General features: G+C 36.3%; 1 protein-coding gene across 1 annotated transcript in view; it reads left to right on the top strand.

The window, feature by feature from the left end:
• The first annotated feature begins 54 nt into the window (after window positions 1-54).
• Window positions 55-14,600, top strand: part of LOC141458158 (nuclear envelope phosphatase-regulatory subunit 1 homolog) — a 32,424-nt gene continuing 17,878 nt past the window's right edge. The window contains exon 1 of the mRNA XM_074135785.1: window positions 55-189. The gene's annotated coding sequence lies outside the window, so the exon portion shown is untranslated. The remainder of the gene's footprint in view (window positions 190-14,600) is intronic.

Genomic DNA, 14,600 nt, shown 5'->3' with positions numbered 1-14,600 from the left:
AGAAAAAGAAGGTTTATAGTTAACACAAACATTTTATATTTTTATATAAAATAAGTCAGCTGACTGAACAAGTAGAGGTTAGTGAAGGTATCTCTCTCTTTCTGCACCACACCCCACATAGCACACTCACACATTCTCAAAAACTACACCGATAAACTACAGATGCGGCACGTTGCCGCGCAAGCGCAGGTGAGTCACGCTTGTTCTCAAATCATAAAATTAGAAATAAAATTTTATTTGTTTATTTTATGTAATTGAAACTTAGTTTAATTTGAAAAGTACAATTAAGCTATATTCTTTTCTAAGAAGAAGTAAGTTTTTCAAACGTGCAAAAAAAAAGGATTTTTTAAAAAGTTGGCTATGTAGTTTTTATTTTTTTACTTTACCTATGCTAGGAAAGTGTTACAGGTACTAATTTGAGATTTCACTGGAAATACTAGTTTTAAAGTCCCAAAATATCTCAATATTCACATTATTAAGAAACTATTTTGATTTAAACATATGAAAATTGGGTGTAACTTAGAGCTTAAAAATCCTGGGCATCAAACTTTTTTTAAAAATCAGTTCAAGAGAATTATTCACTTATTTGAAATTTTCTCACAAATAACTAGGAACTAACTTTGTATGAACATTGTGGTCGACTAGTTTTAGTTTTGTAGAAACATTTTTTGTAGAAAATTTGATAAGCGGAGGGGATAGGCTTCCCATTTCAGTATTATTGTACGGGGTATCTTCTATGTTAATTATAAAGGTTAATTAATGTGAGACTAAAATACTCCACAACCAGTTTTGCTTTATCTTTTTTTTTTTAAGGCGTCCCTCACCATGATCATATGAGCCGTTTATTTTGAAAGTGGCATAAGTCACTTTTTCAAAAAAATCGAGTTAATGGCAACACTAAATACAATTGAACGGTATCTTTTCATTTTTAGAAAATTTGCAATCAATAAGTTGAGAACTATTGAGATTTGTTCGAGAGAAGTGTTGGTAATTAACGGTATAACATACATGTTTATTTTGAAAGTGGCGTAAGTCGCTGTACTCAGGAAATTAATTACGGGGCTTAGTGTGAAAGAAATAGAAACATGTGTGAAGTATTGTTTTGAATTATTTTCAGTATTTTTAAAAAAGTTGTGATCGTGGGACTTATTTTTATAAGTGCGAAAGAATAGTGCAGTTTTGTAAATTATATTATTACCAAAAACTGATTTTAATTCTTCTCCTTTGGAGGAGCTCAGGTGAGAAGGGAGGGTCGAGTAGTTACAGAGCCCAAGTTAAACGAAGTAAATCTCTGCCCTTTCAAAACATCACTTCAGTAAAATACGTCGGACAAAATTAATATATGTCAGTCATTTTTCTAAACTTTTTATTTTGAAAGTGGCTTAAGTCACTTTACCGTAATGAAAAATGGTGATTTTTTTAATGTTTATACGAAATTATTTATACTGAGAAAAATATCAGTATCATGAGATAACAAATACAAGTAAATCTTCTCGAAAGTTAGCATCCATATTTTTAAACGTGTTAAAACGCAAACCCTTAAATATCTCGACTTAAAAACAAAGTGACTTACCTATGCCACTTTCAAAATAAACGGCTCATATCGCCCTAAATCTGTGTAGTTTGTACTATGTATAAAATGTCGTCGTTTATTAAAACTGTCTGGTGGAATGATCGCCAAAAACTGCACAAAAAAAACGTAAAATTGAAAATCACCCAACTTTGACAATGTTTTTCTTTTTTTCTATAAAAGATGAAATTCTCAAATTTTCTTTATAATATAGGGCAAATCCTTCTTTATAACTGTAATTTTTTCGCAACAACACAGATCTAATAGATTTCGAGAAAAAAGTTGCTGAAAATGAGCAAAAACCGGCATTTTCAGAAAATCTTCTTCTTGTTGTTGTTACCTTTTTTGTAAACAACGTAGTGCCTAAACGGATGAACCGATTTTCATGAATGAGGTGTCATTCGATTTGGGCCTTTAGGTAGATGTGAATTTTGGGGGTTTTGACGCTGTACATCGAATGGGACAGGAGTTAGCCCCATGTATGTGAGGCCGACATCCTCCAAAATTATTACAAATAACTCTGTAAATGTTAGCCTTATTTTGATAAAATTTGACAGGATGAAAGGGTTAGGGCTTCCCTAAGTTACATTAAAGTGACGTTCTGCTCTGTTATAGAGATAGTTAATGAGATCAATTTTGGAGGTTTTCAAAATCGTTAAAATTTCAATCCTTTATATCACTCTTTGTAGTGTTCAGATTTTAATGAATTCTTTACCCAATTGTAGAGAAAGGTTCGCTCTATAATCGTATAAATTGCAATGTTTTAATGATAATACGATAGTTATTGAGATATAGAAGGTTAAATTTTGGAGGTTTTCAAATACGTTCAAATTTTAAACGTTTATATCTCTTTTCATATTCATCAGATATTAATAAATTCTTTACCAAATTGTAGAGAAAAGTTAGCTCTATAACTGGTTCAAATTGCAATTTTCTGGTGATAATAGTTAATGAGATTTTTAAGTCTTGTAAGGGGGTTTTACTTCAACTTTTAATCACTGTAGAGGCTAAGGTAGCGAACGACATCAACTGTACAGAGTGGGCTTTTGATTGTGGTATAAAAGTAAAGGAATTATCCGGCGCAGTGTAAATTCTGTTGATATTCAGTTTTATTTCTATATTTTGTTTTTGAACCAAAAAACATTCCATTTCTGTTATGTAGGTTTTTGTGTGAAAGGATAGGTTCAGGTTGAGTGGAAACTATCGCAGAATATGGTGAGCATCTGCAAATAGGAATTAAGTGTAGGTCCGAGAATTGCTGGTTTAGGTCTTATATTCTTGCTGGTAAGCAGGTATACAAGGTGTTCATTTTAAGGCGGCTCAAATACATTTCATGCTTAAACGGTTCATCTGAGCAAAAAATGTTAGAGGAAAAATTTGTTGCCCGTCACCTCTTGTTTCACAATATGTCAGTTGGTTTTTGATTTCTGCGCGTCCAAATGTAAGGATTTGCAGTTGACCCCCATTTTCATATACACAGTTTTAAAGAGTATAAAAAGTTACGAAAGAAACCGGAAACCGAAATTCGATATTTTCAAAATCTGGTATTTATTAATCATATACCAATTTTTTTACTTGTTATCAACGAGAAAGAAGAGCACGCGATAGGTCATTTTTATGTATTTTTTCATCCCCTTTCTACTAAAAATATTGCCAAGGCAGTAAAGCTAGTATTTTTCTTAATATCGGGAAATAAGTAGTTTTCTGAGTGATTTCCTAGAAAAATCAAATGTTAAGAGCTTTAGATGTTCTCAAGCATACACAACATGGCTAAAAAATAATTTTACATCTGTTACAAACAATAAGGTTTAATAATTTTTTGGTAATTTTGGGTGAGTTGCGTTTAATTACCAAAAAAATTGGAAATCTGTCACATATTTAACTGTTCAATATTCTTACATTTAAAGGATCAAACTTATTCCTTAATTTATCAAATAATGCACTTTATTTCACTTTATAATAATTATATATACTGTGTCTTCAAAGGTGCCTCCTCTGGCTCGCAAGCCAGGTTAGCCAGGAGGTTATCAACTGCTCTCTATATCTGAGGAGGCACCTTTGAAGGCACATACATGCTGCACAAGCTGAATAAAGTGCATTATTATGAGAAAGACTTGAGAATCACACCTAGTGCTCACAAAGTCATACTAGAATTTGAAAAAATGAACCCAAAAGGAGTAGAGGAACTTAAAACAGACATGGCATAGATAATGTTGAAGAAGATGAAAAGTTGCTGCTCGTTAGTGTGTAAAGACTAAGGTGAGTAAGAAGGAAGAAGTAGAGTATCATGATGGCAGTAATAAGAAGGTAGAGTTGGTGTGGAAAGTGGAAGAAAGGAAATGGTGTAGAATATGTCTGCAACTCTCACCACTGGCTTGGAATATAGCGTTATATAGTAGCATCACTACCTCTGTATGATATAGTTGGCCCAGCAGCGTAAGAAACTTTTATGTGAAGCTAAAGTGAGAGGGAAGTTCATTGAAGACGGTCATCAGTATCCATAAGTGATGAGCTAAGGCTGATGTTTTATGGAATGAACCACTTCCATACTTTCCTACCATCTTCTCCGCACTATCAACTCCAGCTTCTTATACCTAAAACGGAGGTAGAATTGGAACAGAGTTAGAGTGGGTGAAGTAAAAAAAAACTAGAAGAAGCCGACCTTCTAAAGGTTGAGGATTTAGTTTGTTGGGTAGGATAGATGTTCTTGTGTCTGTGAGTTTTGTATGTGTGTGCTCACATTGAAAGAGTGTATGGGTTTGGCGCTTTGTAGCCCAGTAAGGGCCAATATATCTAAAGGTGGATCTGTTTTATGTCGGGATGTTAGGATGCACTTCAAAAGGATATCCGCTTCATTTAAAAGCTCAACTTTCCAAACAAAATGGACTGTACACTCGCTACATCCAAATATTATCATTTTATCAAACTTTTAAACATAAGTAATATACTTTTTTTGGCTTCTTCTTTACTTTTCCTGAGCTGGTGTAAGTAGTGATGGTCGTCAAATTCGCAAAATGGTTTTTTCATCAAAAAGAAATATTTTTTTTTGGCCACAATTAAACAAAAAAAAAAAAAACTGTTATATTCAAACATTACAACTCAAAAAACAAGCACAGAGAGTAACTTAGTCACTGTCTCTGTTCAGGGATCTATCAAGTTTTAGCTGTTTCCAGATTTGTCGAAGAATTCTCTGTAATTTACTTTATCCTGACTGAGTACCCAATAAATTTTTGTTGGTGGTTTTGAGGTTTTTATTCTTAGAAAATTAGATTCTTTATCAGAAGATAGCCAAGTCCACTGCACCTAATAGAACTAAAAATGGCTCCCTTGAAGTAGGGTTTAATTGGCGTCTTTAAAGTTTACAATATATATGTGGAAACTTGAGTTTGGCCTGTGGGTACGCTAAACCCATAGAGTTGATCACTCACATACAAACAGAGGTAGTTGTTCTGAAGACCCTAAATGTAAAGTGTTCGGCTGACTGGATAGGCTATGTTGTTAGACGAGATAAACCAAAGGAAAACGGGATCTCTAGGGAAGTGGTTAGTCCAGTTTCCTCTAAGGTTCTTACTCCTACAAAGATTTTTTTGCATTTCAACATTGTTGGTCATCAGCGTTTTTTAATTCTTATTTATTGCTACTATTTGTTACCAAGTCTTTATCCGAATGTATGCGCTGGTAAGACGAAACAACTGGAAGTATGAATTAGTTTGTCTCACAGGTTACACTATTCAAGATATCGATACTTTCTTGTTAATCGTCATATTTTCTTGGTTTTGATGATTCTAGTGGTTTATACCGTTTATATATTAAAATGTGTGGTTTTTATTTTTGAATAGATTGAGATGTGTGAACCGTTTAGGGTTTACCTAATCATAAATTCATTCTATAGTCTTGAATAATTTTATTTATTTATTCTGTTAAATTGACTGCGAATCAATTGAAATATCACGGACTTTAACTAGAACCCTCTTAATCGTCCAAAACGCAGAGACTTTAACTTCAGATTCGGAATGTTAAAACGACTACTCGACAGACGCTCTATACTAACACTAACAAATAAAAGAATGCATAGTAATGCTTTTACTGGTTCTCAAATCGACATACAGGACTCGAACTGTATGGGACAGCTAAACGATCCAGAGTTTAAAAGATCTTCGAGTTCAAATTCTCCAATCCAGAATCCTAAGAATTGTTATTAAATGCTTCTTTTTTACGTGTCAACCTTACAATCCACGCCTACCTAATCATTCTTTCAGTATTCAATCTTGCCTAATCTCGCTATTTTATTTTATTTATTATACAGTTGCGAAATAAGGAAATATTAACAAGTCGTTTTCATGGCAAAGTGTGAGGAACATCACCTTCTTAGATGCGACACATTGTGCGGCAGGTATGAGCTTAGGTGACATAGTAAAGACAGGAGCAAAATAAATAAATACATAATATTTCGTTTGGCCTTAAAAACGGCTATGATTTTATAGATATTCCTATTTTACGACGACTGCAAGTAGAGAACCTTTGTACTGTTCAACCAGATTTCTTACTTTCCTTTTCCTGACAAGAAGTGACATATTTTACGAGCTTTTCATATTTTTATTTATTCAGTTATTTATTTTTTACCTAAAAGTAAAAACCATTTAATGCGAGGCAAAATCTAAATACTCGATTAACGTATTTTTTGTGACCAATCATACTCGTATTGAATAGACACTACGAGGGTCGTTTGAAAAGTCCGTGCAAAAATAAAAACGATGAATAATATGCACCTGTAATAGTTTTACCCTTTTCCAGATAGTCGATGAGGATTATTCCTTGCGAATCCCAAAAGACAGTCGCCATAATCTTTCCGGCCGAAGGAACGGTCTTCGCCTTTTTTGGCGCAGATTCCGCCTTGGTAACCCATTGTTTAGATTGTTCTTTGGTCTCAGGAGTGTAGTGATGTATCCATGTTTCATTCACAGTGACGAAACGACGCTTAAAGTCCTGCGGATTCTTCTGGAACAGCTGCAAACCGTCCTTGCAACACTTCACACGATTTCCTTTTTGGTCAAGCGTGAGCAATCGCGGCACCCATCTTGCGGATAGCTTTGTCATGTCCAAATGTTGATGCAAAATATTATGTACCCGTTCATTCGAGATGCCCACAGCACTAGCAATCTCACGCACCTTCACTCTTCTGTCATCCATCACCATATCATGGATTTTATCAATGATTTCTGGAGTAGTAACCTCAACAGGTTTTCAACATAGTCTCCTTTTAGGCTTATACACAGGGCGTCCAGAACGTTCAGCGTCACTTGTGCCCATATGGCCACTCCGAAAATTTTGAAACCACTTATAAACTGTTCTAATCGTAGGTGCAGAGTCACCATAATGTTTATCAAGCTTCTCTTTAGTCTCCTGAGGCGTTTTGCCTTTCATAAAGTAGTGTTTAATCAACACACGAAATTCTTTTTTCGTCCATTTTTTGAAAATCACTCGACTTCCTCGATTCAAACGAATGCCAAACACAAAGAAATAGACCGATCTGGCTGAAACTTGGTGTGTGTTCTTCCAAGAGATGCTACTAACTAAACATAACCTCGATACGCGCCAGTAGTGCTACGAGGGTCGTTTGAAAAGTCCGTGCAAAAATAAAAACTACTTAATTTTTTGGAGTAAACCTTTCTTATTTTTCAACATAGTCTCCTTTTAGGCTTATACACTTCGTCCAACGCTGCTCTAGTTTGTTGATCCCTTCCGAATAATAGGATTTGTCCAAGTCTGAAAAATAGCCATTCGTTTCTGCAATCACCTCCTCGTTTGAATAAAATCTTTTTCCCGCCAGCCATTTCTTCATATTGGGGAACAAATAGTAGTCCGAGGGAGCCAAGTCTGGAGAATAGGGGGGATGTGAAACGAGTTAGAACCCTATTTCCATTAATTTTGCGACCACAACTGCTGAGGTGTGAGCTGGTGCGTTGTCGTAATGGAAAAGGACTTTTTTGTGGGCCAATCGTGGGCGTTTTTCTTGCAGCTCGGTTTTGAAACGGTCCAATAACGATGAATAATATGCACCTGTAATAGTTTTACCCTTTTCCAGATAGTCGATGAGGATTATTCCTTGCGAATCCCAAAAGACAGTCGCCATAATCATTCCAGCCGAAGGAACGGTCTTCGCCTTTTTTGGCGCAGATTCCCCCTTGGTTACCCATTGTTTAGATTGTTCTTTGGTCTCAGGAGTGTAGTGATGTATCCATGTTTCATCCACAGTGACGAAACGACGCTTAAAGTCCTGCGGATTCTTCTGGAACAGCTGCAAACCGTCCTTGCAACACTTCACACGATTTCGTTTTTGGTCAAGCGTGAGCAATCGCGGCACCCATCTTGCGGATAGCTTTGTCATGTCCAAATGTTGATGCAAAATATTATGTACCCGTTCATTCGAGATGCCCACAGCACTAGCAATCTCACGCACCTTCACTCTTCTGTCATCCATCACCATATCATGGATTTTATCAATGATTTCTGGAGTAGTAACCTCAACAGGGCGTCCAGAACGTTCAGCGTCACTTGTGCCCATATGGCCACTCCGAAAATTTTGAAACCACTTATAAACTGTTCTAATCGAAGTTGCAGAGTCACCATAATGTTTATCAAGCTTCTCTTTAGTCTCCTGAGGCGTTTTGCCTTTCATAAAGTAGTGTTTAATCAACACACGAAATTCTGTTTGTCCATTTTTTGAAAATCACTCGACTTCCTCGATTCAAACGAATGCCAAACACAAAGAAATAGACCGATCTGGCTGAAACTTGGTGTGAGTTCTTCCAAGAGATGCTACTAACTAAACATAACCTCGATACGCGCCAGTAGTGCTATCTCTCTGACTTTGCACGGACTTTTCAAACAGCCCTCGTATCTCTCTGACTTTGCACGGACTTTTCAAACGACCCTCGTATTTTACTCATTTGCAAAATTATTAATTTTTGTCTGTATTTTTAAGAAGAATTTTACAAGTATACTAGTAAAATAGATGCTGTGTACAATATGATACCTCTAGTAGGTAAAAAGCTTTATTTTTTTGATAAATAAATTTAGTACAATATATATGATACACTAATATTATTTAGAAGAATAAAGTAACAAATAAATTCATCGCCTCCTAAAAGATAAGAAGATAAATAAAGCGAAGCTTGTTTAGGGGGTAGAGTGCAGCATTGCCAACACAAATGTAGACAAAATAAAATAAAAGGAGCAGAACAGTGGAGTGGGTGCGCGTGGAAGGAAAACCAGCATCCCCTGAATAAGAGGGGAGCCCACTTGATCTGCACAGAGCGGAGCAGAACATCCTCTCTTGTCTTCTTCTTTACCCAATCCTTCTTGGATAAATCTTCACTCAATAAAAAGAAGCCTTACATACCACTACCCCTCAGGAAAAATAATAATAAAAAGCAGAAGGGCTCGAAGAGCAAAAAAGAAAGATGGAAACATAAAAAATGAGTGAAATAGAAGGTTGTTTGAAAGCGAGAGAGAGGCGCAGATAGAAATTTAAGAGCCTGCCGTTGTTATGTTGTGACGTAAAGATGTGCTGGCAGTATTGTTGTGAATTCTGCAAATGGACCCTCAGAATTCTTGGTCCAAACAGTAACCAAATGCTCCCAGCCGTTGGTATACGATACCTAATGTTTCTGTTAGTAAGTGTTATGTTTATATCTGTAAAAACTCTTAAAGTACCGTTTGCGCTCTTAGCATATTGTCTCCAGTACAATATAGCTGGGTAGTGTGATAAATTATAATAAAATTCTTTTATGTTTGTAAGTAGGATATATACTTATATGTACTTGCCAAAATTTTATCTGTTGCTCTTAATAATACACTCCTAATTCCTGCCAACTTGATTATTAAACTGTTGTTCAACAGAAATACAGCTCTAGTCTCTAGTCTGAAAGGAAAAAAAAATACCTGTGTTTTACATTGTGGGAGGACGGAACTAAAAACACCCAAAAACGGAAAATTGTGTGAATGCCACCGGCCACCCAAAAAGATGATACTTTTTTTTTTAAAGATTTAAGGCGCGTCAACATCTAAGGTTATTGGCGCCCGGAGCTTTTTTCAGTGCACTGCCGGCCTCCGGACAGTGTTCTCTCGTTACAGACAACACTGTCCATCATCGGACAGTGAGCTGTAAGTAGCTCCTAGGAAGAGAAAATCTAAGGGTCAGCAGCTGGATTCGAACCCGGGACCTCCGCGTGGGAGTCCAGTATGCTAACCTCATAGCTAATCCCTTCCCTAAAGATGATACTTATCCATTAATCGGGTGTGGGGCTTTCTACCATTTTTATTAACTTCAAGCTTTATTTAAAACAGGATAACTAAACTGTGCCTAAACTTTATACGAGCTGCTCCATGCAGGATGTGTGTAATCTGAAAATGATCCTGTGCTCTGCGGTTAAGTCTGTGACGGTTCTTGTGCATGGACGAAAAGAACCTTTAGACCAGCGGTTCGAAGCCACTAACAAAAAATTAACTAACATACAGTATTCTGAAAAGTTATTCTCATGATCGGCTTAATGATTAATTGGGTTGGCATGAATTAATAGCAAATTTTAGTGGCAATTCTGCTCGAGAATCGAAATGAACAGATCGTGAAGAATCAAAACTGAGAAAAAATACATTTATAACCACATCTCTCAATAATAGTATCTTCTTTACCTCAACTGTGTACTTCTTAACAACCAATTATTACCAAATTTCCCAAACAGTGAATTTTCATTCTCTATCTGCGTATTTCCTAAGCCTATCCGCGTATCTCCTATTAAGCAATTATAACCACCTTTTGCCAGAGTAAAGAACAACAGAGTTGGCATAAAATAAGTAAATGAGACATATAGATGTAAAGTAGAAGCATAAGTTCCTCGTTGCTAACATCAGACATAACGATCATCTGTTATATTTCCTATTGAGGATGTGCACAATAAAGCTCTCGCATATGTCCCTCACCTTGCATCGAAGCTGATCCCGGAAGATCTCTTGTATTTTAAATATTATAATTTTAAATCATTTTGAACCACCGCAGTGTGAGATGAACTAATTTATTCTGTTTGAATAAAGAAGTTATAATTGTTTGTCTAACATTTGAAATGTTGAAGTGTTTTCTAACTTTCGTTGGATTAGATTCTACGAAAATTAGCTGTAAAATCTTCGCCATCGTGACCAAGAAGGTCAATTAAAGTCTGCTGGAACAAGTATGAAGGCGTGAGTTTTTCTTCTCTCAAGAGCTGAACCATGGGCCAAACTAGCCCTTCAGCACAAAACATGCAGTGCCTGTTCATCTTCTTCCTAACAGAACCTAGACTGGATGTCCTCTGACAGCCCCAAGCGATGCATGTGTTAAAATTGAATCTACAATGGCAGTGAAAAGAATTATGATCACCCTAATGACCGCCCGGCTTTGATGGAATAATGCCACCGTTAGTTTAGGCGAATACCTGCTAATACAAATTTTGGCCTGCTGCGACTCGTTGTACCCTCATATTCTCTGATGGCCGCACTGACAAGTATTTTGCAATGCCTCTGAAGGGTTCATCTGGAGAAAACAGCGTAGAATCCTTCCTTAGTCATTGCTCCTGAAGCCTGAATACCCGGGACCTTATTTTGGCTTCCAATTCTTGTCAGGAATTCTAAACATACCCCAATCAGCCTTGAATACTTCGAAGGATAATGGCCTAAAAGGCGGCCAGGTGTCCGAGAAAATGATCACTCTGGAATTATTCCTCTCTTGTGAACTCGGTAGCAAAAGATATGTAGGAACTAGTTCTATCTAGCCTAACTGAAATATCAAACCTCGGTTTAGCCCCATATACTCTTGCTGCCAATTCTTCTCCGTCTTGCGAGAATACCACTCGAAATTGCCTGACTCTGGAAGCAAGCGCTTCCAAGTCTCTTTCTCCGCAATAAGGACTTTAAGAGGCCTCGAAGCTATCCTTCAGAAAGAAAACCCAAAACCGAGTCAGCCTTCAGTTCCTCGCACAGAATAGAAATTTATGAGTTCAGTATCGATTTTTTTTGTTGATACCTTCATTGCTTGTAAAACATCTGAAATGCAGGGGTCCTGCTTGCGAGCTATGGTGCCCACAATAAAAACGTCAAACGATATAACAAGATGCTCAACCCAAAAAAGTTAACTTTAGGTGAGTTTTAAATATATGTCGGAATCCCTGTAAGGGTAAATGGACCATCCACTTCTGGAATGTGGATGTTTCCGCGGGCATCCCAGCCTGACAACTCAAGCCGTACTCAGTACAGTAAACCTCCCTCTCTCACACAATGATAGGACCTGAAAGAGATAGAGCTGCAAGTGGTTGGGTTCAGCGTTCCTTTTGAAAATTCAACTTCCTCATCACATACTCTCATTCACATTTACACATTATTTGCTTGACTATTCTTTATGCACAATTATTGTCACTAAAGGAGTTCGAATGAATCGCATAGGTCGCTGGGATTTCTGTCTTTTAGGCCAGTCCTCTGTACGATCTGCAATCTCTTCTTAGACGACGCGCTGTCTTGCCCTTTCGAGAGATTTCTCAAGAAAAATAATTAAAAGAAGCTCCCTAAATCGGTTGCACCTCTTTCTAAATAACTGATTTATTAAGCTTGAACATTGAATTATCATTAATTACTATTCTAATTTGAATTCATTACACGAAAAATTAATACAGCAAGTTTTATCACTTCCAAAAAATCTAGAATTATTTTACTCAAGTTAATTATTAAAATAATGTTTAACTTTGCATAAAGTTATTAATCAAGATTTCAGTTACATAAACCATTAAACGATTCTGGCTGAACACATCATCTACTAAACTGATCCATCATCTTCTTGATTATGCAGTAAGATCTTTTATAATTAGTACCTGCATAAATATTTCGAAATGTAAACAATTAGCTAACTTCATTTCCTGAATTAATTTTTCACACGGAAGTTTAGTTCTAATGCTAATGTTAGTTACACGAATGTGTTACAAATGTGCCTGTACATTAATAACTAACGCAGTATGTCTTGAAATGCCCCTTCATCTTTAGAAATTGAAAACCTCTCAAAACAAAACGATTTTCAATAACTAGACCTCGTCTTTTGAATAAAAACATACTGTTAACTGTAACCTCAACTGACGAAATTAATTTAAATTAGAACTTAAAATTATGTTTAAAAGGCAAGTTGACATCAATATTTATACATGTTTTCTTAATGAAACATTACTGTTGAAGAAAAGATGACGCCATAGCTCTCTCAGAACACATCTATGTTCTATGAGAATAATTTTCTAAACAAATTTATTAGTTCAATACAAATTTCGTCTATGTTCAAGGTAGAATTGGACCCCTTTGACAATAGCCTAGATAATTACAGAACTTTAAAAAGCCTTTCTATTACGTCGCACTTTCATTATAATGTTTCTATTCAGAATGATCAAAATACAGCTGTTAGGACCGTGCAATACCTAAAATAACTTCTATGAAGAGCCTTATTCTTTGTTTCCCTAAGAATCACGCATAAATTCAGATGTTATGTAGAAAAATGTTACGTTTCCGTGAAACATTGATTGTTCATTGATTGTCGTATTGCATTGATCAAAAATACTTGAGTTCCTATTTTTACCTTTTTTACTTAAAATGACTTCCCTAAAAATTCCTGAAGTTTTTCACCTTTGTTTTGAATTTGATTGAATCCGACGTACAATTTATAACAATATATAATTAAAAAACAATTTTACATTTCCATTTCACATGAAGCCACAAGTGTCGCACAATAGAAGGCATGTAGACTACACATTCTGCATTTCGAACTTTATATTAAGGTATAAATATGTCCGCTTTAAATGTGACTGTAATGAAAGAATAAAATTAAAGTGTCCAATGAGAAATTCTCCGCAACGCCTTGTTTCTCCAGCATATTTCTCCTTGCCGTTCTGATCATTCTGGTGGTTAAATAACCTCCCTCCGACTAATGCAGACCTTCCTAGCCACCTAATTCGGAACTACAACTGGACTAGTTCCCGTAAATCGGAGCTCATCTTCAACGACCCCAGTATTGTAGGGCGCTCAACCAAAACCTCTAACAGATCTAATTATGTTATACGAGGTCTGTAAATTAAGTAATGAGACTGATTTTTAAAAAAAAAATTATTCAAAAAGAATTACAATTCTATATTGTCACCTTCAAAATAACTTCCTTCTGAAGCCACACAGCGCTGGAGACGTTTCTTCCACTCCTCATAGCAGTGCTCGAACTCCGATACTGGAATAGCCTTCAGCTGGTCGGTTACAGCCGTTTGAATGTTTTCGACTGTCCCAAAATGAGTTCCCTTGAGGTGATTTTTCAACTTCGGGAAGAGAAAAAAGTTACAAGGACTCAAGTCAGGCGAATAAGGAGACTGAGGAGCCACAGGAATGTTTTTACTGGCCAAAAACTCGTTTATTAAAATTGATGTGTGACAAGGAGCATTATCGTGATGCAACACCCACTTGTTCTTGATGTTTGGTCTCACACGAATGACTTTTTTTTGAAGTTTTTCAAGAACCTCTCGGTAAAAGTGTTGATTGACCGTTTGACCTTGAGGTAGAAACTCTTTATGGACGATTCCGTGGATATCGAAAAAACAAATCAGCATGCAGTTGATCTTCGACTTCGCCATCCTTGCTTTTTTGGGCCTTGGAGAGGTTGAAGTGTACCCACTCCATGCTCATTCCTGTGGCTCCTCAGCCTCCTTATTCGCCTGACTTGAGTCCTTGTGACTTTTTTCTCTTCCCGAATTTGAAAAATCACCTGAAGGGAACTCATTTTGGGATTGTCTAAAACATTCAAACGGCTGTAACCGACCAGCTGAAGGCTATTCCAGTATCGGAGTTCGAGCACTGCTATGAGGAGTGGAAGAAACGTCTCCAGCGCTGTGTGGCTTTGAAGGTGACAATTTAGAATTGTAATTCTTTTTGAATAAAAATTTTTTAAAAAATCAGTCTCATTACTTAATTTACAAACCTCGTAGTT

Source organism: Rhodnius prolixus, unplaced genomic scaffold (assembly GCF_049639745.1).
Source record: "Rhodnius prolixus isolate KJV_2025 unplaced genomic scaffold, Rpr scaffold_1, whole genome shotgun sequence".
Lineage (NCBI taxonomy): Eukaryota > Metazoa > Arthropoda > Insecta > Hemiptera > Reduviidae > Rhodnius > Rhodnius prolixus.
This window is presented reverse-complemented; position numbering and strand designations above follow the sequence as displayed.